The 27636-nt window shown below is 48.0% G+C and overlaps 1 long non-coding RNA gene and 7 other non-coding genes across 8 annotated transcripts; 3 read left to right on the top strand and 5 right to left on the bottom strand.

Annotated features, from left to right (window-relative positions):
* Positions 1 to 545: 545 nt before the first annotated feature.
* On the bottom strand, positions 546 to 617 carry TRNAE-CUC (transfer RNA glutamic acid (anticodon CUC)). The gene has a single exon. It is a non-coding gene; the product is annotated as a tRNA-Glu (tRNA).
* LOC132540422 (uncharacterized) lies at positions 561 to 26848 on the top strand. The gene is made up of 3 exons (XR_009551615.1): positions 561 to 1902; positions 25374 to 25432; positions 26448 to 26848. It is a non-coding gene; the product is annotated as an uncharacterized LOC132540422 (long non-coding RNA).
* On the bottom strand, positions 1698 to 1769 carry TRNAD-GUC (transfer RNA aspartic acid (anticodon GUC)). The gene has a single exon. It is a non-coding gene; the product is annotated as a tRNA-Asp (tRNA).
* TRNAG-GCC (transfer RNA glycine (anticodon GCC)) lies at positions 6681 to 6751 on the bottom strand. The gene has a single exon. It is a non-coding gene; the product is annotated as a tRNA-Gly (tRNA).
* On the top strand, positions 13593 to 13675 carry TRNAL-CAG (transfer RNA leucine (anticodon CAG)). The gene has a single exon. It is a non-coding gene; the product is annotated as a tRNA-Leu (tRNA).
* On the bottom strand, positions 17171 to 17242 carry TRNAD-GUC (transfer RNA aspartic acid (anticodon GUC)). The gene has a single exon. It is a non-coding gene; the product is annotated as a tRNA-Asp (tRNA).
* Positions 18350 to 18420, top strand: TRNAG-GCC (transfer RNA glycine (anticodon GCC)). The gene has a single exon. It is a non-coding gene; the product is annotated as a tRNA-Gly (tRNA).
* On the bottom strand, positions 19082 to 19153 carry TRNAE-CUC (transfer RNA glutamic acid (anticodon CUC)). Its single transcript has one exon. It is a non-coding gene; the product is annotated as a tRNA-Glu (tRNA).
* Positions 26849 to 27636: the final 788 nt, after the last annotated feature.

Genomic DNA, 27636 nt, shown 5'->3' with positions numbered 1-27636 from the left:
TCTTCCCCCTCGATTTTTCCCTTGCAAAGCAGGGGACCTCACTCACCCCGAGTGCCCAAGGGGCGTGCACCACTGCACACCCTTCCCCTACAGCTCCCAGGAGGGGAACAGGGGCTCCACTCAGGCTCCCGCCAAGCTCGACTTGGCTCCCAGCCAGCACCCAGCACCCCTTCACCGCCTTCACCTGGGGCCCTGCACCCCACCAGGACATGTCCCTGGGGCTTCCGCGCAGGGACCATGACTCGGGGCAGCAGATCAGAGATGGGGCGACATGCAGGAGGGGACGCGGGGAATGTCAGCTTCCCCAGCCCACACTGCTCACCAGTCCCCAGGACCCGCCAATTCTGAGGCGCCCGACTGCAGTGCGGCGGTCCGTGAAGGCCACACGGTGTGGGGGAGGGAGGACCCAGCAGACAGCAGTGACACAGAGGGATATCACACAAATGACAAAGAGCGTGTAGGTTAGGCGCGTGAGGAAGGTGTGCAAGGGACAAGAATAGCCCCCCAAAGGCCTTGGGAGTCCTGGCAGTAAGTAAAAACACACCTTCCCTGACCGGGAATCGAACCCGGGCCGCGGCGGTGAGAGCGCCGAATCCTAACCACTAGACCACCAGGGAGCACCGAGTAACACACCTGCGCATCCTCACACCACCTCACCGCACCCCAAGGCGACTCTTCTCCACGCACCCCAAACTCGCTCCCCTTCTGCGTGGCAACCCCCTGACGGTCAGTCCGCTCACACCGAGGCGGCTCCGCAGGCCACACGTAGCCCAGCGTGTGCCCCGCCTGAGGGGAGCCCCACGGTCCAACGCCCCAAAAGCTGTGCGCTGGCTCGGGACAGCCGACCCGAGAGCTCAGAGTCTGTCAGGGCTGAGGGGGCGCGGGTGCCTGGAGGCTCTCGCGAGAAGACCCTGTAAGAGCGAGCGAGAGGGGCGGGATCTCGATCTGGATGCGCCCGCGAGCTCACTGGTGCTGAGCACCCAGATGGCCGAGCGCTCTAGATGGCATTAGCTCTCGTCGCATCTCTCCTGTCGGTGTTGGTTTGAATCTTGCTTTTGGCAGCTTTGTCCTTTCCTCTTTCTTACTCCACCTAGGACGCCGGTATTCTCAGCTTAAGGCAGCAGGCCGTGATCGCTTTTCGTTCCCTTCCTGGTTTCCTTTCACTTTTGTCGCCTCTCTGCAACCTCAGTCTAGCTCCCATCTTAGATTCGCCCCCCCCCCCCAACCCACAGTGCCCAGCGACTGGCGAAACGCATCAGAGGAAATGTCACCAGAATCTGTCTTCGTCAGGCCCACACTGTCGGCAAGCAGCTTCTCTGTGCGGTTCTCTGACTGTAGCGGTTGGATCCTAACCTCCAGTGGACCAGAGAGGGCAAGGGACAGTCCCTGAGCCTCCTCACACATCCCACTGCACCCCCTAGTCTATGCATCCACCCCCTCAGGAAACTTGGGCAAACCCCTTTCATCTGGCTGGCGTCCCAACTCTGCACCTAGAGCGACCCATCAGCAGCTCTGCGATAGCACTGTCACTTGCGTTACAAAGCGAAAAAGGAAGGAAGAAAGAAAGAAGAAAGAGTCGCACTGTTTCTCCTCCCGCAGACAGCAGGCTTGTTGAGAAGCAGCGACCAAACAAGACAGGAGGTTATAATGCACCTATGGTACCTGAGATTAATAATTTAAAAAAAGACAATTGAAATCTCCCCGTCGGGGAATCGAACCCCGGTCTCCCGCGTGACAGGCGGGGATACTTACCACTATACTAACGAGGAAATGACGGGAATGTTGTTGACACTCATTTCCTCCTGGTTGGATTCTCTGGCTGTACAGGGCCCCGGTGGAACCTCACGGATCCCCAGCACCACCACAGCTAAGACTATGTGTAACATACACCCGGGGGAGTCGGTAAGATTGTCCTAGCACCAACCTCGCAGGGGTCCAGCATCTGGGGCGTCACAGTTTTCAGACGGACCCGCGCTTTCCTCTCAGTAACCACGGCCTCTGCCAAGCGCTTCCCGAATTGCTAAAGGGGCTCCCCAGACCTTCTTCCCAGACCTTGCACCCCAGGAAGATCCGTTGCCCTCCGGGCACTCCTCTGCGGGAGACTGTGTATTATACGAATCCGGGCTATAAGAGGGGTCATTTGCAAAGTAGGATGGAAAATACTAAGGACGGGTAAGAGAGTTGTGGAGGAAATGACAGGGAGCCTGGTAGAATAGAGCTTTTTGTGTTTCCTGATCGTTTAGTGGTGGTTAGGCTTCGCGGAATTTACTGTGTGCTTCCTGGGTTTGAATCTCTAGGGATCTACCAATAGTCTGCTGTTAGGCGTCCTGACCCCTCCTCTCTGCCACCTAGTCTTTATTTCTTCATTGTTTCCTTTCTTTCTTTCTGCTTTCCCTTATTTATATATTATATATAAGTAATATATAATATATTATTAATATTATATATTTCCCTTATATATATTTAAATGTAAATATTTACATATTTACTTATTTCCCCTTTTGTTGCCCTTGTTGTTTTTTTGTTGTAGTTACTGATGTCATCTTTGTTGGATAGGACAGAGAGAAATGAAGAGAGATGGGGAAGGCAGAGAGGGGAAGAGAAAGACACCTGCAGACCTGCTTCACGGCCTGTGAAGAGACTTCCCTGCAGGTGGGGAGCTGGAGGCTCAAATTGGGATCCTTATGCCTTTGCACCACATGCGCTTAACCCACTGTGCTACCACCCGACTCCCTATTTATATATTCTTATTTATTGAATTAAGATAGAAATGGAGAGGGAAGGGGAGATAGGAAGAGAGAAAGAAAAACACTATGGCTCGCACGGGTTAAGCTTAGCACGTGGCACAAAGCACAAGGACATGCGTAAAGATCCCCGTTGGAGCCCTCAGCTCCCCACCTGCAGCAGAGCCCCTTCACAGGTCTGCAGGTGTCTATCTTTCTCTCCTCCTCTCTGTCTTCCCCTCCTCTTTCCATTTGTCTCTGTCCTAACAATAGTATCTACAACAATAGAACAACAAGGGCAACAAAGGGGAATAAACAAATAAATAAATATTTTTTAAAAAGAAAAAGAAAAACACTACTGCTTGTGAAGCTTGCTCCCCCTATGGTTGGGGACTGAGGGCTCTAACCCCAGCCCTTGGAGGGTAACTGTGCTCTACCAGGTGTGCCTCCACCTAGCAACCCCCACTAGCCTTTTTGTCAAGGCTGTGCCCAGATCTGTCCAAACCAAGCAGTCCCCAACCCTGCCCAGTGCCCCCTCCTACCTGGGGAGCCCTCTTCGCTCCATGTTCCCTTCAGGTCTTTGGCACATTTTGCCACAAGCTCACTGGGCAAGGGCTGACTTCCTGCCCTCATCCCTGTATCGAACTCTCCAGCTCACCTTCATTCCTCCAGCCTTGGGAGCTCAGCTCTGTTAGAAGCAGTAACTCCAGAATTGCTTTAAGTAAAATTTTAAGCATGAGTTGTAAGTATAGTTGCTTTTCTGCCTTCAGTGGAAAATTCTTGTAAAAAAGGGGGGCTAGACAAAACCCACACACCAAGATGTAAGCCACCTGTTGTTTGTCTTAAAGAGAATAGCTAGCCTAACCAAGTCCTTGAAACCCAACCACTTGCTCAAGGTCGAGGGAGCTGATAGCCAGGTGGTCTTAGCTGACAACGATAAAGTGTGGTGACCCTATTTTGCATAAAGGCTTGAAATTAGACAATTCTTATAGGCTGCTTATGGTATTGCAATGTCTGAAATGATTGGATCCTACGTTTTCTGTAAAATGCTATTGAGTGTGTGATAAAATTCTAGTTTTGCATATTCCCCACCCAAAATGTATTCTAAAATCCTATAAATTGTGTGGTTTGAGCCTTGTTCAGGGTCGAGCTGGTGGACTGCTGACAGTCACCTCTCGGCCCGGATTTGAATTCGTAAATAAACATCTTTTGCTTCCTTGCAGTGGATGGTGGTTTGATTTTTGCTCGCTAACAAGCTCCACGGCAAAGGAATTAGAAATATTTGGGTAATGGGATATGCCAACAGCAGGGGCAAAAACCATGACAATCTACAAGGGCTGGGAATTGAACCACCCCCCTACCCCACCCCACGCACCCCCCCACCCCCCCGCATGGCAGGAGAGAATTCTATCACTGAACCACCCATGCAACAACACTAGAGTTGCCTAAACAAGGCTACATGATACTTGAGACTACATCACTGTAAGTCTTACAGGACTACAGGACTTACAGGACATGTGACTTATAGGACATGTGACTTAACCTCTAGAGCATGTAGGCAGAAGCAAGAGTCTTGGAGATGAATGGGCAGAGTCACAAAGGTCTAGAGCCTGTCTCTGCTCATCCAAAGTAGTCTCCACTGTCCCAGATGGCAGAGACACTTGCTGGTGTCACCAGAGAAAGCCATCAGACACAGGAGACCGACCAGGACAGCAAATCTGGTGTGAGTGTATGCAGCTGAGTCTCCACCTTTCATTCTATAACAACCTCCCCTGCCCCCAATCCCAGAGCACTGGCTTTCCCTACCTTCAGGGTGAGGTAGGGAAGGGCCATACTTGGGTCACGTGGTCCTGGAGGTGGCACAGCAGACCCAAGGCCAGATTCCCTCTAAAACCTTTGCTGTGATCCTCATCAAAAGCCTCAAGACAGAGATTCTGACATCTGACCTCTAGACAACTGGGGGAACACACTTGTGTGGCTTTAAGTCACCAAGTCTGTGAGTCATTGTGACAGTGGCCATAGGGTTTAAGGACAGTAAGACATCTGTGATGTCTCCTCACCTGACCCTGATATCTCCACTCCCAGGTTCTTGTCCAATATGATTGATGGGGGTGGGGGACAGTTAGGGACTGTGCTGTCAGACCAACACAGGATAGCAAAAGGCCTCTATTCTAGTTGCTGCCTGGATTTGTAAAGACCAGGACATGCCAGGAGGACAATGGCAAGGACCATGTAGACGCTGACTGTTCAGATGTCCCCATTACCCACTTAGAGGTCCAGGCCTGTTCCCAGCCCCAGGCAGGGGATATCTGCTCAACCCCAGCCTCCTCCCACCCCCTCCTCTCCAGGGAAACCTGCTTGCTACACCCAAATCCTGCACTCAGACTCACTTCCCTTTCTGCCCTCCTGCATGGAAACCACAGGTTGAGTTGATGGGAGGTTCACTGGTTTAGGTTTCAATCTTGTTGCTTCGTGTGCATCGCATCAAATTAAGGTGATGGGAACCAGTTGACACCCATGCTGGAGCGGGATAGGGTGGTGGTTGGATGGGATTTAAGTAGCAACTGAGGAGCAGAAAAATAGATACTGCCCTGTCCTCATTAGCATAGTGGTAAGTATACCTGCCTGTCACTCAGGAGACTGATTTTTTTTTTTTTTTTAACCAGAGCACAGCTCAACTCTGGTTCTTGATAGTTTGGGAGATTGAACCTGGTACAGGGGAGTTTATTTGCATAACATTATGCTATCTACCCCCCTCTTGTTTACTTCTATCTTTAAATTCCCTTCATGCACCTTTCTCTCAGTTGTGCTCTCCCCACTCACATCTTTTTATGTTTTTATTTTTTAAACCTCATAACTTCTTTCTTTTAAAAATTTTTTAAATTAATTTTATTTATTTATTTATTTTGAGAGAGATGCAGAGAGAGAGACACACACACAGAAATACCAGAGTACTGCTCAGCTCTTGTTTATGGGGTGTGGGGGATTGAACCTGGGACTTGGGAGCCTCAGGCATGAGAGTCTGTTTGCATAACCATTATGCTGTCTCCCCCGCCCTACTCACACTTTTTTAGCCAACGCTGTGCCCCCATAGGTCAGCCCCCTCACCCCCCCCCCATTCCGCCTGAACCTCGCCCGCCTTGCTGCAGCCCTGGCACTGGGTTTGCTGGCTGCCCACGTGCAGTCTTCCCGTCCACACCACCTCCCCGGAGTCTCCACATCAGGTCACCAGACCCAGCCATGCAACCTCCGTGCCTGCCTTGGCCTTTCCTAAGCGATCTTGGGCTGGGACCAGGGCAGCAAGTGAGATTAGTGATATAGAAGCCAGTGCGGTATCTGGTGTTGGTGGTATAGCAGTAAGTAAGCATAGCTGCCTTCCAAGCAGTTAACCCGCGGTCGACTCCAGGCCAACGCAAAGGTGTTTTTCTTAGAGTTTGGGCTGCACCGCCGGCCTTCTGTTAAACTAGTGGCAATCCATCGCTTCTCCAAAGATGCTGTACTTTGACCTCTTCTAAGCCAATTCTGCACCCCAAGGCTCCAACCTCAATCACTTCTTCCCTTCAGACTTCTTTCGTTGATGGTCCCGGCTCGTCCTTTCCCTTTGTGGCTTGTCTTGCTCCTTCTCTCCTTCAGCCCTAGTCCCAGCCAATAAAGGCCAAGCACCTCTGTCACCAGAAAAGATCCGTGCCCCTCGCCACCTGCCACCTCTATTTGATGTAGAATAGGGTCCCATTACTGCCAGATTGAGTACCTCCCTGGGTCCCTAGCCCAATCCCACCTCCTTCCTGCAACCTCTACATGCCACCCCCATCAGCAAGAATTTCATGTCTGTAGAGAGATGACTTTCTGTAGAGGGGAACAGGGACGAGGGGACTCTCCTAGGAAGAGCCTGTGACCAGTGTATTCTGGAGCTCCCCAAGAGGGCCTTTAAATAGTAGTACTAAAATGTGTTAACATTGCATGGGCCGGGAATCGAACCCGGGCCTCCCGCGTGGCAGGCGAGAATTCTACCACTGAACCACCCATGCACCTCTGCTCAGCTATGTTACCATTGCTCCTTTAGTGGCACTCAAAGGCTGGTCTAGTCGCTGCTCTCTGCTCTCTACTGTTCCCAAGTAATTGTCTCAAGGAAGTAAGAGACTGAAGGGTGACCTCTCCAGCTGCAAAGGGGCCCAGACTAGAGGAAAGTAGACAGCCCCGAGAGGTCTAGGACTCTCCTCTACCTCCAATGCTTCTGCTCTTCCAGAGCTGCTCCCTGCCGCCGGGGTTGCCCTGTAGCAGACATGGCCCTCAAGAAACATCCCATATCCAACCAAACCCACCCCCACCCCGCACCCCCGCCCTCCTGTTGCCTCTTCTGCAAACCGGGATCCCCAAGGCCCTACCTGGCATCGGAGCAGCCCGCCTTCCTCCCTCCTAAACTGGGGGAATCTACACATTCCTTAACCTGGGGTCATCTGCCAGGTCTGAGCCTCTTCCCCAGGGCCCCCAGGGCTAGCCATCCCTCTAGAGTGGCAATTCCAGAAACATCTTAATTTGTTAAGCGAGTTTAATTAATATCCTTTGCAAAGATTTCCCATCATTGCATTACTTGGGTTGAAATGACACCTCCTACAGGTTATGTTTCTGAATATTAGAAGCTAGAAAATTTTAATATGAAGGCTTTCCTTGCATGTATTTGTCGGTCTTCTGAATTACAGTTGAAAAAAAAAGTAGAGTGCAAAAGCTAAATGTTTGTATTGTCATCTGTTAGGTGCAGTTCCACTGCTATCCTTACAACCTGTGGCTCTTTGTTTTGCTTTCAGACCCAAAGCATTGGACTGGCCTGCTAGATATTAACACATTATTCAATATTATGAATATATTAATAATATACTCAATATGTGTTATATATTAATAGTATATAATATGTTGATGTATTCAATATATGTTTTATGTTAAATATATGTTCTCTAAATATCTATGTATATACTCAATCTATCATCAGGAAGATAGCATAGTGGTTATGCAAAAGATTTTTATTCCTGAGGCTCCAAGATCCCAAGTTCAACCCCCAGCACCACCATAATCCAGAACTAAGCATTGCTATGGTTAAAAAAAAGAAAAAAAAAATCTATGTATGGGAATACTGACTTTATCTTATAAGTTATGGAGTATCTCAATACCAACAATTTTGACTGGATGATATTTAGATATAATTTTACTTGAAAAGAATTTTCATTTAATTTATTTATTCACCAGAGCACTACTTGGCTCTAGTTTTTGGTGGTGCTAGAGATTGAACCTAGAAGCTCAGAGCTTTAGCAACAGGAAAGTTGTTTGCATAACCACTATACTATCTCCCTAGCCCTAATTAGATATCATTTTGACTGTATTTGGTGGTTATTATTATTATTATTATTATTTAATTTGGTGGTTTTAAACTCCAGAGACTAAAATGTTAGTTGAAGGGAGGCTGGGCCATCCTACTCTGCTTCTTGAGGAAAACTGGTCCTGAAATGAGTGTAGCCATGAATGTTCCCAACTGTGACCATGGAATACTACTCAGCTATTTAAAAATGGTGATTTGGGGGAGTTGGGCAGTAGTGCAGCCGGTTAATCACACTTGGCGCTAAGCACAAGGACCAGCTTAAGGGTCCTGGTTTGAGCCAAAGGCTCCTCACCTGCAAGGAAGTCACTTCATAGGTGATGAAGCAGGTCTGCAGGTGTCTTTCTCTCCCACTCTCTATCTTCACCTTCTCTCCATTTCTCTTTGTCCTAACTAACAATGACAACATCAATTCCAACAACAATAACTACAACAACAATCAAAAACAACAAGAGCAACAAAAGGGAAAATAAATAAATATTTTAAAAATTTTAAATGGTGATTTCACCATTTTCAGTCCATCTTGGATGGAGATTGAAGGAATCATGTTAAGTGAGATAATTCAGAAAGAGAAGGATGAGTATGGGATCATCTCACTCATAGACAGAAGTTGATAAACAAGGTCAGAAGTGAAAACAAAGTAGAACTTGGACTGGAGTTGGTGTATTGTACCAAAGTAAAAGACTCTGAGGTAGGTTGGGGACTGGGGGAGGGTTCAGGTCATGGAACATGATGGCAGAGGACCTAGTGGGGGTTATATTGTTATGTGGACAACTGGGAAATGCTATGCCTGTACAAACTATTGTGTTTACTGTTGACTGTAAAACATTAATCCTCCAATAAAGAAATTAAAAAAGATATGTGTATACCTATGTTCATAGCAGCACAATTTGTAATAGCCCAAACCTAGAAGCAACCCAGATGTCCAACAACAGGTGAGTAGTTGAGTAAGTTGTGGTATATATACACAATTAAATACTACTCAGCTATTTAAAATGGTGAATTCACCTTCACCTCATTTTGGATGAAGCTTAAAGGATCATGTTAAGTGAGATCAGGCAGAAAGAGAAGGATGAATTTGGGATGATCCCTCTCATAGTCAGAAGTTGAAAAATAAGAACAGAAGGGAAAACACAAAACAGAACTTGGACTGGGTTTGGTGTATTGCACCAAAATAAAGAACTCTGGGGTGGGAGGTGGGGGTGGGGGTGGGTGTTCAGATCCTGCAACGTGATGGTGGAGGAGGACCAAGATGGGGAGTTGGAGTGTTATGTGGAAAGCTGAGAAATGTTACATTTATACCAATTACTGTATTTTACTGTCTACTATAAACCATTAATCTCCCCAATTATAATTAAATCCTATACTCTTCCACTATGCCAACTTGAAGGCTACTTAGAAAAGTTGACACTGAATATACTCTTAGAATTATTACATAGGGGGTCAGGCTGTAGTGCAGCAGTTAAGTGCACATGGCAGGACAGGAGTAGGCATCCGGGATGGAGCCCCTGGCTCCCCACCTGTAGGGGGATCACTTCACAAGCAGTGAAGCAGGTCTGTACGGGTTTATCTTTCTCTCCCCATCTCTATCTTCCCCTCCTTTCTCCATTTCTCTCTGTCCTATTTGGCAACGACATCAATAACCACAACGATGATAAAAACAAGGGCAACAAAAAAGGGTAGTGCAAAAAGAGCGGCAGTGTACCAGGTTAAGCGCAGGTGTCGCAAAGCCAAAGGACCAGCTTAAGGATCTTGGTTTGAGCCCCAGGATTGAGCCCCGGGCTCCCCACCTGCAGGGGGGGGTCACTTCACAAGCAGTGAAGCAGGTTTGTAGGTGTCTATATTTCTCTCCCCCTCTCTGTCTTCCCCTCCTCTCTCCATTTCTCTCTGTCCTATCGAAAAACAACGACATCAATAACAACAACAACAAGGACTACAACAAAAGAACAGCAAAGGGAATAAATGAATAAATGTTTTTTTGAAAAAGGAAAATAAATAAATAAAATATTTTTAAAAAGTTATTACATAGACTTCCTAACCAGTCAGATCTGCTGAATCTAATGTTGTTTTTTGTTGTTGCTTTTCAAAATTTTTATTTATATTTTATATAAAAACATTTTCTTATTTATTTATTTAATCGATTTATTTTCTAGCATTTATTTATTTATAATTTATTCCCTTATGTTGCCCTTGTTGTTTTATTGTTGTAGTTATTGTTGATGTCATTGTTGTTGGATAGGACAGAGAAAAATGGAGAGAGGAGGGGAAGACAGATGGGGAGAGAAAGATAGACACCTGCAGACCTGCTTCACCACTTGTGAAATGACTCCCCTACAGGTGGGGAGCCGGGGGCCTGAATAGTGATCCTTACACCGGTCCTTGTGCTTTGTGCCACCTGCACTTAACCCACTGTGCTACCGCCGGACTCCCTTATTTATTTATTTATTTATTTACCAGCGCACCTCTCAGCTCTGGCTTATGGCGGTGCGGGGATTGAACCTGGGACTTTGGAGCCTCAGGCATGAGCGTCTCTTTGCATAACCATTATGCTATTTACCCCCATTAATCAAATGTATATACGGGGGGGGGGATAGTTACATAGGAAAATTATAACTGAAGCCACTTAATTAGAACTTAATATCCAGTATTCACTAAATGTGAACATTTTTTATTATTTTTTTCTTTATCTCCACGGCTATTGCTGGGGTCTGATGCTTGCACTATAAATCCACTGCTTCTGGGGGCCATTTTCCTCATTTTGTTGGCCTTGTTGTAGATATTATTGTTATTATAGCTGTTGTTGGATATTGAGAGAGGAGGAGAAGACAGAGGAGAGAATGAGAGACACCTGCAGACCTGCTGCTGAACCCTCTGCAGGAAGGTGGGGAGCCAGGTGCTCGAACTGGGATCCTTGCTCTAGCCCTTGCGCTAGCCCTTGCCGCTTTGCATCATGTGTGCTTAACCCGCTGCTCTACTGCCCAGTCCCCCAAATGTGGACATTCTTATCTTCTTGTGTCAGTCTTGCAATTCTGCAAAATAAGGGTTCTATCTCTGCCACAGGGAATGTTTTGGTCTGGTAATTTTATTCTTGAATCATGGAAAGACAAAATAGCTGAGACAAGGGGCTGGGTGGTGACGCACCTGGTTAAGCGCATGTGTTATAGTGTGCAAGGACCCAGGTTCAAGCCCCCGGTCTCTACCTGCAGGGGAGAAGCTTCACGAGTGGTGAATCAGTGTTGCAGGTGTCTCTCTATCTCTCTCCCTGCCTATCACCCCCTTCCCTCTCAATTTCTGGCTGTCTCTATCTAATACATAAATAAAGATAATAAAAAAATCTTTAAAACAAATAGCTGAGACAATAAGCAGTGGGATATTAGAGTCCAAAATGGAGTCAAAAGTACAGAGTGAATGGATAGGACCATTGAAATATCTTACCTGGGTAGTGTGCTGCTCTGTGATGTACACGACTTTGTGACTCTGGTTTGTGCTTAGCCCCACCACGTTGGAGGAAGTTTCAGTGCTGTGGTCTCTTTTATTTTTCTCTCTGTCTCTGTGTCTATAAAAAATGGGGGGCGAGGCAGGCAGTGGCATGCATGGAGCTGGCCCAGCGAAAGTAATTCAGAGTCCCTGAAGGAAAGGGGGGAGTCGGCAAGATGAATGAAGTGAGAGACACATCAGCTGTTTCAGGTGCAGGAGAGAGGCATTTCTGTCCTCTGTCTGCAGAGGTTTTTTATTTAAACACTTTTTGCCCAGATATAGTTGATATTATGTAAGATTATTTTCATTAACATCAAGGATACAGATGACACCATGTATAATTGTTTTCATTAACATCAGGAATAACCTTAAACAACATTATTATTATTATTATTATTATTAGTAGTAGTAGTAGTAGTAGTAGTATGTTTTCTTAGAAAGTTCCCTAGGTCTGGGGCATCGTGATCTCCCCTTGAAAGTTTTTTGGGTCTGGGGTAGCCTAAATCTACCCTTGAAAGTTTCCTTGGTCTGGAGTAGTCTAAATTTTCCCTTGAAAGTTTCCTTGAAATGACCATCTGTGTTTCCACCATCTCCCTGTTCTGACCTTCTGTATGAATAAACATTTTTCTCTGGAGCTAAATCTAATAGCTTTTCTTAACACATTCTTAGATGGGTATAACTAGATCATAGAAGGCTGTCCACCTAAAGAAATCTTTTGCTGTAAAGTAAGCACACACCATAGGGGCTCTCTTCTGGTTAACCTTTGCATATATGAAAGTTCACTGACTTTTAGCTAATGAAAGTTTGCTTACTTCTACCCATATATCCTAACATTAGCTATTTAACTACACGACCTGTGTGTTACTGCAGAGTTCCTCCCTGGCATCCCTGCACTTAGCTGTCTGACTGCAAACAGTTTTCCCTAGCCTCAGTGTAGGGAGTAAAACCTAAACTTGATAAAAGGCCATCCCTGACCGTGAGTCAAACCCAGGAAGCAAGGGTATGAGCACTGAACCCCAACCACTTGACCACTGCGGGACTCACCAGATATTGGTTTCCCCTATCTTACTCCGCTTCACTGCACCGGAAAGTCCATGACTCCCCACACTGCGGGGACCGGAACCGTCCACACCCATATCTCACCCCCGCCGGTACCACGTCCCCCGCCACATCCATACGACCCTGAACCTCCAACTCCCAAAATTCTCGCACCCTATTCCAGCAGTGACAAGAGCCCGACACAGTTCTCAGGCAACGGGTCTGCACGTAGCCACCACGATTAAGATAAAGAGAATTTTCCCCGCCGGAGAATCGAACCCCTCTGATTCCCCCGTCTACCGCGTGACTATACTAAGGAAGATGAGGCTGTTCTGAGGCCTCTGCTCCTCCTGCCGGTTCACAGACACCACCGGCACAGGGCCCCGGGGCGCCCCAGCACACCTGCAGCAGGGACAGTGGATGAAACACACCTGGGCAGCAAGCCTTCTGGGACCCCGCGTCACGAGCGAGGGGGGGGCTGCCACCTGGATGGAAGTGGTCCCAGGGCCCGGGCGTGGCCAGTGTTTGATGCATTGGATGGGGTGGGAGAGATTGATAAACCTCGAAAGGTTTATCGAAACCTCGCTGAGGTTACCCCACAGGAGCTCCAGGACCTGGACCTGTGGGGAGGGGTCCATTCCAAAAGACTGGCGTCAAGGAATCAATCTCCCCTCACCTTGCCCCCCATTCCCCTTCACCCCGAGACAGGGTGGGGATCCTCATCATTAAATTAATGACTACCAGACGGGGTTTAATCACTGCTCTCCAATGCTGCTTTCAGTCCCCTTGTGGCCGTACCTCTCCGTCCCCCGGAGACCCCAATACAAGCTCCCCAATACAGCGGTGGGACCGGCATTGGGGTGTGTGTGTTAGAGCAGTGGTGAGAGAGGAGGCGCCCCTCCCGCCGCCCCCCATAGCCTGTGCCCAGTAGTACACAGAATTGGAGAAGGATCCTCAGGTCAATGACAGCAGTCAGAAGCAATGTTGTCAGGATGGCCGAGCGGTCTAAGGCGCTGCGTTCAGGTCGCAGTCTCCTCTGGAGGCGTGGGTTCGAATCCCACTCCTGACACAGCTCCATTTTTGCAATCCTTCCACTCACCTAGCAGTCTTGTACCACCACATTCTCACTTAAACCTCAGACCTAACATCTACATTCCCTTTGGAGCTTCATATGGCCTGGTGTTTAGACCTTCAGAGGGGGAATCTGGAGGTAGCAGAGCGGGTTTAGCTCAAAGAGCAAGGACAGGCATAAAGAACCAGGTTTGAGCCTCCTACTCCCCACCTGCAGGAGGTCTGTAGGCTTATTTTTGTATCTGCCTCTCTCCATTTCTCTCTGTCCAATCCAGTAACAACTAAAACAAGCACAATAGTCCCCAGGAGCAGTGGACTGGTAGTCCAGGCACCGAGCCCCCGAAATAACCCTGGAGGCAAATAAATAAGTAAAACTAAAAAGAAGAAAAAGATATTCAGAGAGCACCTTTCCCCATCAAGTTTTGCCCTCATCCTCCTGGGAAACACCAGGTCACAGCTCTGAGACCTGGGGTTTGGGGGCTGTGTGTTGAGGGAGGAGAGGAAGGGGTCAGCCTAGGAACCCCTGGCTTCTAAAGCAATGCACCTTCCCCTTCTCAGGGAGAGATCTCAGCCTCTCAGTACTAGTACTGTCCATGGGTGCTCCGTGGGTCTCCCAGGCTGACAGCAATGCGAGTTGACAAAGCTGCATGTCATGGTACCGTGGTTGAGGAGCCCTGGGGGAAGGACACAGAGACCAGCCATCACATCACCAGCACAGAGGACCCGTTAATAAACTGCCCAACACCTGCATGAGGACTAGCCCTTCATCCACAGGCAAGTCCTGGCTGTGTTGGGCGCAGCTCCCTGGTCCCGGGAGAGGCCATGTCTGGAGGTCCTGGGCTCTTAGTGAAAGACAACAGACCTGAGCCAGAAGGAGAAAGTGATGCCGGGTGAGCCTGCTCACAGACTGGCCTGAGGAACCTGCACTGTGACTCCACTGTGGACTGTGGTTCATTCAGGGACTCAGAAGGGGGAAGGGAAAGGCCTTGAGGGGAGGATGGGGACCTAAGTCCTACTGCTGGGCAGCTAAGGGTTTACTGGATGTGAGATGTGAGACTGACACCTCCTGGAGTAGAACAAAGGACCCTAGCTCCACAACTGCAGGGGGTTCACTTCACTGGCACTAGTGGTGCAGCAGATCTGTAGGTGTCTATCTTTCTCTCTCCCACTCTGTCTTCCCCTCTTCTCTATCCTATCCAACAACAGCAAGGGCAGCAAAATGGGGAAAAAATGGCCTCCAGGAACAGTGGAACATTAGTGCAGTCACGGAGACCCAGCGATAACCTTGGAAGCAAAGAACAAAACAAAAAACAAATGCACAAAAACAGAAATAAAAATTAAAAACTTAAAAAGAGGAAACAGAGAAATGTCACATATGTATAAATTATTGTATTTTACTGTAGACTGTAAACCATTAGACTTCCAATTAAGAGAAAACAAGGGTGTCTGGCAGTAGCGCAGTGGGTTAAGCACACATGGCATGAAGCGCAAAGAAGGAAGGTGGGTTGCTTCACTAGCAGTGAAGCAGGTCTGCAGGTGTCTATCTTTCTCTCCCCCTTTCTGTCTTCCCCTCCTCTCTCCATTTCTCTCTGTCCAATCCAACAACAGTGACATCAAAAACAACAATAATAAGAACCACAACAACAAGGGCAACAAAAGGGAAAAAAATGGCTTCCAGGACTGGGGGGTGGTGGTGGAGAGCACTCAGAATGGGGAAGGAATTCAGCTTCCATTTGTGGTGTAGGGACTGAGCCCCAGCAATAACCCTGGGAGCATTATATATATATATATATATATATATATATAAAACAATGTGCAGGTGAAATGGGGCTGGTATATTCAGCTCCCCCTGAGGCCCCTGTGTCAGTTCCCCTAGATGTATAACAGGAAAAAATATAGGTAAATAATAAGGACCTTCTCTGCCTGGGAAATTAGCTAGCTTATGAGGACACAAGGTTCATGCCTCAGGTCCAGGGGTCACATGCCACTCAGCAGCAACACCTAATGCCAAGCTGTGAGATATTCTGGTCATTTTGGTTCTCTCTCATTTTAAGAAATCTACTTTATTTGCTTGATTTTAATGAGTGTTTAATTTTCTTTTTTTTTAATGTACTGACATTTCTTTCTTTTTTATCTTTATGTATTTGTTGAATAGAAACAGTAAGAAATTAAGAGGGAAGGGAATGATAGAGAGGGATAGGGAATGAGAGACACCTACAGCACTGCTTCACCACTTGTGAAGCATTCCCCCTGCAAGTGGAGACCAGGGGCTCCAACCTGGGTCCTTGCGCACTGTATCATGGGTACTCAACCAGGTGTGCCCCCACCTGGCCCCCAGTATTCAATCTTCTACAGTAAAATGTTCTGCCCCTGAGCTATGCCTCCTTGTTCAATTATCTTCCTTCCTTCCTTCCTTCCTTCCTTCCTTCCTTCCTGCCAGCCTGCCTGCCTGCCTGCCTGCCTGCCTGCCTTTTTTTCCAACTCAGCTCTGGCTTATGGTGGTGCAAGGAAACTGAAGTTGGGACTTTGGAGCCTCAGGCATGAGAGTCTCTTTGCATAACCATTATGCTACCTACCCCCCACCCCCTTGTTCAATTTTCTAGACTGCATTATTCATCAACACATCAGCCCAGGGGACAAAGATGCAAACTCAACAACAGTGCCCCCCCCCCCCCCCCCACAACACACACTTCTCCCTACCACTTCAGTTGCTGTTCTTCCATTTGCCACAAAAGGGAGCCCACATTAACAGGATGACCCACATCTGGGAGTCATGGCTTTCCAGATGACTCAGTCTCACATCTGACACTCAGCCCCCCACACCACCCCAAACACCTGAACCCTGGAGTTGGGTCCTAGTGGCTTTATGGGATAGTGTGGGGCTCTGCAGAGCTTTGCAGTGCTGGGCAATGGTAGGTTCACATCACACTTCTGGCATGCTGCCTACTGCTCCCTACTCCACTGAGGCACCCCCCTAGACACACACACACACACACACACACACACACACTTTTCCTGGGAGTAGTTAGCCAGTGTAGTGAATATCATTCCCCCCACCCCACACACACACACACATACACACAAACACACAACTCATACTGAGTAAAAGTCACTCTTAAGGAGTGGGAATGAAAGCATCACTTTCCCTGACCATTAGAATTGAACCCGGGTGAGAATGTGAATCCTGACCATTAGACCACCAGGAAACTCGCTATTTACTCCCCTGCCTCTCACACCACCTCAATACTCCCCAAAAGTCCACGCTGCCCCATAGTTTCTTTTGGGAGCTTTCCGCACCCACATCTCAACATACCCTGTACCTGCTGGGCGAATACACCTGCAACAAGAGACAGCACCATGCCGACAGATCCCCACGACCCTGAAAGCCCACCCCCCAAATTCTCGCACCCCACTTCCAGCAAGTGACATGACAGGACTGAGTTCCCAGGCAAAAGGTCTGCCGGTAGACACCACGATTAAAAGAAAAATTATCCTCCCCGTCGGGGAATTGAACCCCGGTCTCCCGCGTGACAGGCGGGGATACTCACCACTATACTAACGAGGACGACGTTAGTCCTTCTCCTCTGCGCCTCCTGCTGGCTTACAAACACCGCCGGGACAGAGGGTGACACACCCAGGGCGCCAGCCCAACACATACAGGGGCACCAAGCCCGCCGGGCCCCCGCGTCACCGCCTTCACTGTTTGCAGGCGGATCCGCGCTTCCCTCCCGCGTCAGCCACGGCCGCTGCCAAGTGCCGCCCTCGCGGCCAAAGGGTCTCCCCAGCCCCCGGGGTCCGCACCCAGATTCACTAACCACCAGGGGCACCACCGCTCCTCTGCGGGGGACTCAGCAGGAGACGGACCCCGCTGGGTGGCCGCACCGTCCCGCGTGGCAGCCTGCGGCTGCTGCCCCCAAGCCTCCCCAGACCCCCAGGTCCCGGGCCGAGGGCACCTGCTGCTCACACAGTCGCTCTCCAAGCCTCTACCCTGCGCTCCTCGATCACAAGGGGTGCCCTGCGCCGCAGGTCGGAGCCCCAGCAGCACCAGGAGGGGTCTCTGCAGACAGAAGGATGGAGGGAGAGAGGGGGGGAGAGAGAGAGACAGAGAGAGAGAGACGCACTGAAGGACACTGGCTGCGAGGTCTCAGCAAGCGGGAGACTGCGGCCCGGGACGCGGGAGAGGCGGCGTGAGGGGCTGGGGCGGTGGACTAACCGCTCAGGTCCCTCGACCCCGAGTCCTCGCAGGAGGAAACCCCACCAGGTGCCTCCTTGGATGTCTGAGCAGCACCTGAGGGACGGGCTCAGTCGCCCTTTACGAGGGTCCTCCTTTAAAAAAATAGAGAAAGAAATAAAATATAGAAATTGGGACCCGGGAGAGGAGGGCACCCGCTGAGCCGTCACACACAGCCCCTCGCGGCCGCAGGCGCAGTGTCCGCAGAGCAACGTGAGCCAAAGACTAAGGTGACACCTTTCCCGAGCCCCGATTGCTCGGTGCAGGCGCGCTGAGCGATCTCTGCACGGGGAGAGAGAGGAAGCGGCAGTCCCGCTGTTGCCACAGGGCCGCGGGAACCTGGCCTGGGGGCGGACGATTCCCACCCCCGTGTGCGTGGTGTGGATGAGGAAGTGTGAGGATACCGTGGTGTATGGTGAGCGGAATAATGAGGATACCGTCGCATGGGTGGTTCAGTGGTAGAATTCTCGCCTGCCACGCGGGAGTCCCGGGTTCGATTCCCGGCTCATGCACAATAGGTGTCGTTTTGACCCTTCTTCCTCTCAGTTCATGGTCTCCTCCTGGCCACCTGTGCTCCAGTATTGTCACCTCCACAAAGTCCAGCCCTGAGAGTACAAGACCATCTCCCTCCTGGGTTTTTCTCTAGCAAAGCAGGGGACCTCGCTCACCCCAAGTGCCCAAGGGGCGTGCACCACTGCACACCCTTCCCCTATTGCTCCAGGAGGGGAACAGAGGCTCCACTCAGGCTCCCGTCAAGCTCGACTTCGCTCCCAGCCAGCACCCAGCACCCTGCACCCCTTCACTGCCTTCACCTGGGGCCCTGCACCCCACCAGGACACGTCCCCGGGGCGTCCGCGCAGTGACCATGACTCAGGGCAGCAGATCAGAGATGGGGCGACATGCAGGAGGGGACGCGGGGAATGTCAGCTTCCCCAGCCCACACTGCTTACCAGTCCCCAGGACCCGCCAACTCTGAGGCGCCGACTGCAGTGCGGCGGTCCGTGAAGGCCACACGGTGTTGGGGAGGGAGGACCCAGCAGACAGCAGTGACACAGAGGGATATCACACAAATGACAAAGAGCGTGTAGGTTAGGCGCGTGAGGAAGGTGTGCAAGGGACAAGGAATAGCCCCCAAAAGGTCTCGGGAGTCCTGGCAGTAAGTAAAAATTTTCCTTCCCTGACCGGGAATCGAACTCGGGCCGCGGCGGTGAAAGCACCGAATCCTAACCACTAGACCACCAGGGAGCACAAAGTAATATATCTGCGCATCCTCACACCACCTCACCGCACCCCAAGGCGACTCTTCCTCCACGCACCCCAAAGTAGCTTCCCTTTTGCGTGGCAACCCCCTGACGGTCACCCCGCTCACACCGAGGCGGCTCCGCAGGTCACGCGTAGTCCAGCGTGTGCCCCGCCTGAAGGGAGCCCCACGGCCCAACGCCCCCAAAGCTGTGCGAGGGCTTGGGCCAGCAGACCCGAGAGCTCAGATGCTGTCAGTGCTGAGGGGGCGCCGGGAAGGGAGGCTCTTGCGAGAAGACCCTGCCAGTGCGAGCGAGAGGGGCGTGATCTCCCTGGATGCACCTGCGAGCTCACTGGTACTGAGTTGATATGTTACCTGGAAGATACATAACTGTGTCAAGGGTACAGTGAAGTTAGTCAGTGTGCAGTTATACAGAATTATACATTAATGGGGTCCAGGTGGTGGCACACCCAATTAAGCATAAATTAAGCATACATAATATTCGTGCAAAGGACCCATGAAAGGATCCTGACTGGAGCCTTCCCACTAAACACCGGCAAGTGGTGAAGCAGGTCTCCAGGCTTCTGTCTTTCCCTATTTGTCTCTAACCTTCTCCTCTCAAATTCTTTTTTTTTAATTCTTTTTTAAAATTTTTATTTATTTATTTTATTTTTTTAACCAGAGCACTGTTCAGCTCTGGCTTATGGTGGTGTGGGGGATTGAACCTGGGACTTTGGAGTCTCAGGCAGGAGAGTCTCTTTGTATAACCATTATGCTATCTACCCTCTGCCCCTAATTTTTTTTAAGGAACTTTAAATTGTTTTAATTATCTTTATTTATTGAATGGAGACAGCCATAAATTGAGAGGGTAGAGGAGACAGAGAGGGAGAGAAAAGGGAGACACCTGCAGATCTGCTTCACTCTTTGTGAAGCTTTCCCCATGCAGGTGGGGACTGCAGGCTTGAACCTGGGTCCTTGAGCACTGTAACATGTGTACTCAACCAGGTGTGCCACCACCTGGTGCCTCTCCTCTCAAATTCTGTCCTATGCAGTAAAATGGGGGAAAATGGCTACTAGGAGCAGTGGATTCGTAGTGCCAACACCGAGCCTAGCAATAACCCTGGAGGCAAAAAACAAAACAAAACAAACAAACAACAACAAAAAACCCCACCAGAATTACACATTAACTACTGATGAAACGTCAGTGCAGCCTGCTTGAAAGAGCTGAAGGAGGGTGGGGGTAAATAGCACAATGGTTCTCATGCTAGAGCCTCCAAAGTGCCATGTTCAATCCCCTGCACCACCATAAGCCAGGGCTGATCAGTATTCTGGAAAAATAAATAAATACATACATACATACATAAATAGTTGAAGGAGAAAATCAAGATGGCCATCCTGTAGCAAGGGGCAGTCAGGTGAAAACATTATGCAGATTGGTCAATATCAGCATTACAAGTACTTAAGCCAGACTAATGGTCTTCCCAGTCCTGGGGTGGAGGAAGTGCTAGTGTGGTCTGTGGTTCTTGTTCAGTTCTCAAAGGCTTCCCTCAAGCACAGAACTCAAGGAGATGGTTCAGCATGGAGGGCTCTGAGGTCCAGTTCTTAGAATTATTACATAGGGGACGGGCTGTAGTGCAGTGGTTAAGTGCACATGGCAGGACAGGAGTAGGCATCCGGGATGGAGCTCCCCACCTGTAGGGTGGTCACTTCACAAGCAGTGAAGCAGGTCTGTACGGGTTTATCTTTCTCTCCCCATCTCTATCTTCCCCTCCTTTCTCCATTTCTCTCTGTCCTATTTGGCAACAACATCAATAACCACAACGATGATAAAAACAAGGGCAACAAAAAAGGGTAGTGCAAAAAGAGCGGCAGTGTACCAGGTTAAGCGCAGGTGGCGCAAAGCCAAAGGACCAGCTTAAGGATCTCGGTTTGAGCCCCAGGATTGAGCCCCGGGCTCCCCACCTGTAGGGGGGGGTCACTTCACAAGCAGTGAAGCGGGTTTGTAGGTGTCTGTATTTCTCTCCCCCTCTCTGTCTTCCCCTCCTCTCTCTATTTCTCTCTGTCCTATCGAAAAACAACGACATCAATAACAACAACAATAAGGACTACAACAAAAGAACAGCAAAGGGAATAAATGAATAAATGTTTTTTTGAAAAAGGAAAATAAATAAATAAAATATTTTTAAAAAGTTATTACATAGACTTCCTAACTAGTCAGATCTCCTGAATCTAATGTTGGTTTTTGTTGTTGCTTTTTTAAATTTTCATTTATATTTTATATAAAAACATTTTCTTATTTATTTATTTAAACGATTTGTTTTCTGTTAAAGAGCGAAATCAAACCACCATCCACTGCAAGGAAGCAAAAGATGTTTATTCACGAATTGCAATCCGGGCCGAGATGGTGACTGGTGTTAGTCTACCAAGCTCGACCCTGAACAAAGCTCAAACTATACAATTTATAGGAATTCAGACTACACTCAGGGAGGGGGAACACATCACCTTACCAGCCTATATCCAATCATTTCAAACTTAGCAAAAGCCTGATCTATTCAGAGCAAAGCATGGGCTAGTTTTAGACATTACACCAGACCAATAGGTCCCAGCCAAAGTGGGGGTCACCACATTTTTTTGTTCTTTATTGGGACCACCGACCATCTGTTTGCAATCTATCAGGTCATCATTTGTCAGGCCATTTTTAACTGTCTGGTAACAGTATTCTGTTGCAGAGGTCATGATGAGTCCTGCTCACTGCAGGGTCTGTCAAAATAATTGATGGCCTCTTAGGTTCTGTCGTGGGGAAAAGGGCAAGGGATTTTCCACCTCACTGGGCAGGAGGGCAAAAAGCAACTATATTTAAACTATTCTTAAAACTCAAACTCAAAAAGCAACTATACTTATAACTATTCTAGAGTTACTGCCTCTCACATTTTCTAGCATTTATTTATTTATAATTTATTCTCTTATGTTGCCCTTGTTTTTTTATTGCTGTAGTTATTATTGATGTCGTTGTTGTTGGATAGGACAGAGAAAAATGGAGAGAGGAGGGGAAGACAGATGGGGAGAGAAAGATAGACACCTGCAGACCTGCTTCACCACTTGTGAAGTGACTCCCCTACAGGTTTGGAGCCAGGGGCTTGAATAGTGATCCTTACACCGGTCCTTGTGCTTTGTGCCACCTGCACTTAACCCACTGCACTACCACCCGATTCCCTTATTTATTTATTTATTTACCAGCGCACCTCTCAGCTCTGGCTTATGGCGGTGCGGGGATTGAACCTGGGACTTTGGAGGCATGAGCGTCTCTTTGCATAACCATTATGCTATTTACCCCCATTAATCAAATGTATATGGGGGGGGGATTAGTTACATAGGAAAACTATAACTGAAGCCACTTAATTAGAACTTAATATCCAGTATTCACTAAATGTGAACATTCTTTTTTATTTTTTTCTTTATCTCCAGGGCTATTGCTGGGGTCTGCTGCCTGCACTATAAATCCACTGCTTCTGGAGGCCATTTTCCTCATTTTGTTGGCCTTGTTGTAGTCATTATTGTTATTATAGCTGTTGTTGGATATTGAGAGAGAATGATAGACACCTGCAGACCTGCTGCTGAACCCTCTGCAGGCAGGTGGGGAGCCAGGTGCTCGAACTGGGATCCTTGCTCTAGCCCTTGCGCTAGCCCTTGCTGCTTTGCACCATGTGCGCTTAACCTGCTGCTCTACTGCCCAGTCCCCCAAATGTGGACATTCTTATCTTCTTGTGTCAGTCTTGCAATTCTGCAAAATAAGGGTTCTATCTCTGCCACAGGGAATGTTTTGGTCTGGTAATTTTATTCTTGAATTATGGAAAGACAAAATAGCTGAGACAATAAGCAGTGGGATATTAGAGTCCAAAATGGAGTCAAAAGTACAGAGTGAATGGATAGGACCATTGAAATATCTTACCTGGGTAGTGTGCTGCTCTGTGATGTACACGACTTTGTGACTCTGGTTTGTGCTTAGCCCCACCACGTTGGAGGAAGTTTCAGTGCTGTGGTCTCTTTTATTTTTCTCTCTGTCTCTGTGTCTATAAAAAATGGGGGGCGAGGCAGGCAGTGGCATGCATGGAGCTGGCCCAGCGAAAGTAATTCAGAGTCCCTGAAGGAAAGGGGGGAGTCGGCAAGATGAATGAAGTGAGAGACACATCAGCTGTTTCAGGTGCAGGAGAGAGGCATTTCTGTCCTCTGTCTGCAGAGGTTTTTTATTTAAACACTTTTTGCCCAGATATAGTTGATATTATGTGAGATTATTTTTATTAACATCAAGGATACAGATGACACCATGTATAATTGTTTTCATTAACATCAGGAATAACCTTAAACATTACATTATTATTATTATTATTATAGGTATGTTTTCCTTAGAAAGTTCCCTAGGTCTGGGGCATCGTGATCTCCCCTAGAAAGTTTTTTGGGTCTGGGGTAGCCTAAATCTACCCTTGAAAGTTTCCTGGGTCTGGGGTAGTCTAAATCTACCCTTGAAAGTTTCCTTGAAATGACCATCTGTGTTTCCACCATCTCCCTGTTCTGACCTTCTGTATGAATAAACATTTTTCTCTGGAGCTAAATCTAATAGCTTTTCTTAACACATTCTTAGATGGGTATAACTAGATCATAGAAGGCTGTCCACCTAAAGAAATCTTTTGCTGTAAAGTAAGCACACACCATAGGGGCTCTCTTCTGGTTAACCTTTGCATATATGAAAGTTCACTAACTTTTAGCTAATGAAAGTTTGCTTACTTCTACCCATATATCCTAACATTAGCTATTTAACTACACGACCTAATACTCATCACAAATGCCTTTAAGTGGAAGCAGGGGGTTTGTGGGTGAGGGTAAGCAATAGAGCCTCTTTATATGTTTAGATGGAAACCACAGTCTGCCACTCATGCTACAAGCCACCCATAGTTCTGGTTTTTGGTCCAAGTCCAGCTAATAGAGAAGCTGTAATGGTGACAAAATGGCTCCTTTTCTGAAAGCCTTTCAATGGGTACAGCAGCTTCAGCTTTTAGGCCATTTTTAGTCTTGTTACACTCACTGTCATAATTGTTGTCACAATGTAGTTCCCCCAGGGATCTCCTTTTATTGTCCCCAGGTATATTTGTGCATATCCAATATAGCCAATAGGTCTTTAAATTATCAATGTAAGAAGAAATGGCTTCCGTTTAGTCCAGGACTTCCTGCTTTGCAGTTAGCCCTAGCCCTAGTTTGGGAATGAGGAGGTGAGATTTTCAGCAGGTACACAGGAGAGAGAGAGAGAGAGAGAGAGAGAGAGAGAGAGAGAGAGACCTTTGGGGTTACTCCTGTCCCTTCTTGCTCAACCTCTCGGTAGAGAGAGAGACTGACAGTATAGACACACTCCTCAGGTCAAGCCCTGCCACATCCTCACAATTCCCCAACAGGCCAGAAGCATCAAAATCACCCTATGCTTGAGGCTCCAGTTTTAGCTCTGTAAGCAAATAGGTAAGACACCTTTCTTCCCACAGGAGCTCATAAGAAGCTGATGATTTCACAACATCACCTTTTGGGGTGGTGTATCTTGGTGAGATAAATGACTAAGACACTTAAGCCACTCACCTCTGAACCCTGCCTTCTCTTTTTTTTTCAAATATTTTATTTATTTATTCATGAGAAATGATAGGAGAGAGAGAAAGAACCAGACTCTAGCACATGTGTTGCCAGGGACTGAACTCAGGACCTCATACTTGAGAGTCCAGTCTTATCCACTGTGCCACCTCCTGGACCACAACCCTACCTTTTCTATCACTTGTTATATCTGCCAGGAAGGCCCACTGGTTCTATCTGAAGAAAGACCCAGAGTGTTCTGCCTTTCACTCCTGTGCTGCTACTGTGCCCCTCCCCTGACCTGGGTTTCCACACCAGACTCCTCTCTGTCCCCTCTCCTGCCATTCCACAAAGCTCTCAGAAGGATCTTCCAAGGCTTTCACAGCAAGCACTCCCACTCTCAACTCTCAGATGTGATCTGGTCTCCCCAGTGTCCTGGCCCCTCCTTTCTTCCTTCCTCCCTCCTCCCTCCTTTCATCACTCCCTCTCTCCCTTCCTTCCTCTCTTGCTCTCTTTCTTTCTGGTAGAGACAGAAATTGTGGTGGGAGGGGAAGATAAAGGGACAGAGAGAGACACATGCAGCATTGCTTAACTGCTTGTGAAACTTCCAACTTGCAGGTGAGGAGCAGGGGCTTGAATCTAGATCCTTGTGCATGGCAATATGTACACTCTACCAGGTATGCCACCTATTCCCTGCCTCATCTCCACTGTTCCCCCCCACCTCATACCACTTCCTTGCTCTCTCAGCTCTGCTGCAAGTTATCCCTCAAACATTGCAGGCACAGGGCAGTTTTGCTCTATTGTCTAGCTAGCTGTTCACCATGCTCCAGTAGCTCCAGCGTGGGCTCTTAAAAGACTGACTTGGGGCCAGGCAGTGGTGCACCTGGTTGAGTACACATGTTTCACTATACAATCACCCTCTTCTGAGGAGTAAAGCAGTATTGAAGGTGTCTCTCTTTCTATCTTCCATTCCACTCTCTCTCTCTCTCTTTATTTTTAAGATTTTTATTTATTTATTTTCACTTTTGTTGCCCTTGTTTTTTTGTTTTTTTATTGTTGCTGTAGTTATTATTATTGTTATTGATGTTGTCGTTGTTGGATAGGACAGAGAGAAATGCAGAGAGGAGGGGAAGACAGAGGGGGGAGAGAAGGCACCTGCATACCTGTTTCACCACCTGTGAAGCGACTCCCCTGCAGGTGGGGAGCCAGGGGCTCCAACTGGAATCCTTAAGGGGGTCCTTGAGCTTCACATCATGTGAGCTTAACCCAGTGCGCTACCACAGGACTTCCTCTTCCCTTCCACTGAAGGGACTAGACTGCAATAACTCCAGGACAGGCTCCCAAAGCAGAAATAGAATAGGCCTCAGTTTCTTGAAAAACAAGTCCTGGAATTAAGGGTGGTTACTGGAAACTAGAGCAGTTACTGGAAACTGAACCCAGGCCATGTGCGTCACAATGGTGACCACAAAGCTCAACTGCCATGCTGAGCGTCCCCATATAAGCTGAGGGTCGAGGTCGGCACCGGGAGCAGCTGTGTCTGTGTCTGTGATGGTCCCGACCCTAGCCTGGCTAGCAATAAAGATTCCTTTGCATTTGCATACCTAAAACTGTCTCTTGGTGATCTTTGGATGACCATCCCGGTTCAACACCACTCTCAATTTCTTTTTTTTTTTCAACTCCAAATGGATCAAGGACCTGGATGTTAGACCAGAAACTATCAAATACTTAAAGGAAAACATTGATGGAACATTTTCCCACCTAAACCTCAAGGACATCTTGGATGAAACAAACCCAATTGCAAGGAAGACTAACGCAGAAACAAACCAGTGGGACTACATCAAATTGAAAAGCTTCTGCACAGCCAAAGAAACTATCACACAAACAAAGAGACCCCTCACAGAATGGGAGAAGATCTTCACATGCCATACATCAGACAAGAGACTAATCACTAAAATATACAAAGAGCTCAGAAAACTTAGCACCAAAAAAGCAAATGACCCCATCCAAAAATGGGCAGAGCATATGAACAAAATATTCACTTCAGAGGAGATCCAAAAGGCTAACAAACATAAAAAATTGCTCCAGGTTGCTGATTGTCAGAGAAATGCAAATAAAGACAACATTGAGATACCACCTCACTCCTGTGAGAATGGCATACATCAAAAAGGACAGCAGTAACAAATGCTGGAGAGGCTGTGGGAACAGAGGAACCCTTCTGCACTGCTGGTGGGAATGTTAGTTGGTCCAGCCTCTCTGGAGAGGAGTCTGGAGAACTCTCACAAGGCTAGACATGGACTTTCCATATGACCCAGTAATTCCTCTCCTGGGGATATACCCCAAGGACTCCATAACACCCAACCAAAAAGATACGTGTACACCTATGTTCATAGCAGCACAATTCATGATAGCTAAAACCTGGAAGCAACCCAGGTACCCAACAACAGATGAGTGGCTGAGAAAGCTGTGGTATATATACACAATGGAATACTATGCAGCTCTTAAGAACAATGAACCCACCTTCTCTGACCCGTCTTGGATGGAGCTAGAAGGAATTATGTTAAGTGACCTAAGTCAGAGGGATAAAGTTGAGTATGGGATGATCCCACTCAGCAACAGAAGTTGAGAAAGAAGAACAGAAAGGGAAACTAAAAGCAGGATCTGACTAAATCTAGAGTAGGGCACCTATATAAAAACCCTGTGGTGAGGGGGAGGGTGGACATTCAGCTTCCTGGGGTGGGAGGGGGCCAGGGGTCGGTGAGTGGGAGGGGACACAGTCTTTTGGGGGTGGGGATGGTGTTTATGTATACTCCTATTAAATTGTAGTCATATAAATCACTATTTAATTAATATGAGAGGGGAAAAATTGTATGTCTTGAACTTT

Source organism: Erinaceus europaeus, chromosome 9 (genome assembly GCF_950295315.1).
Source record: "Erinaceus europaeus chromosome 9, mEriEur2.1, whole genome shotgun sequence".
In the NCBI taxonomy this organism is placed as follows: Eukaryota; Metazoa; Chordata; class Mammalia; order Eulipotyphla; family Erinaceidae; genus Erinaceus; species Erinaceus europaeus.
The sequence above is the reverse complement of the archived record's forward strand: the minus strand, read 5'-3'. Positions and strand labels throughout refer to the sequence as shown.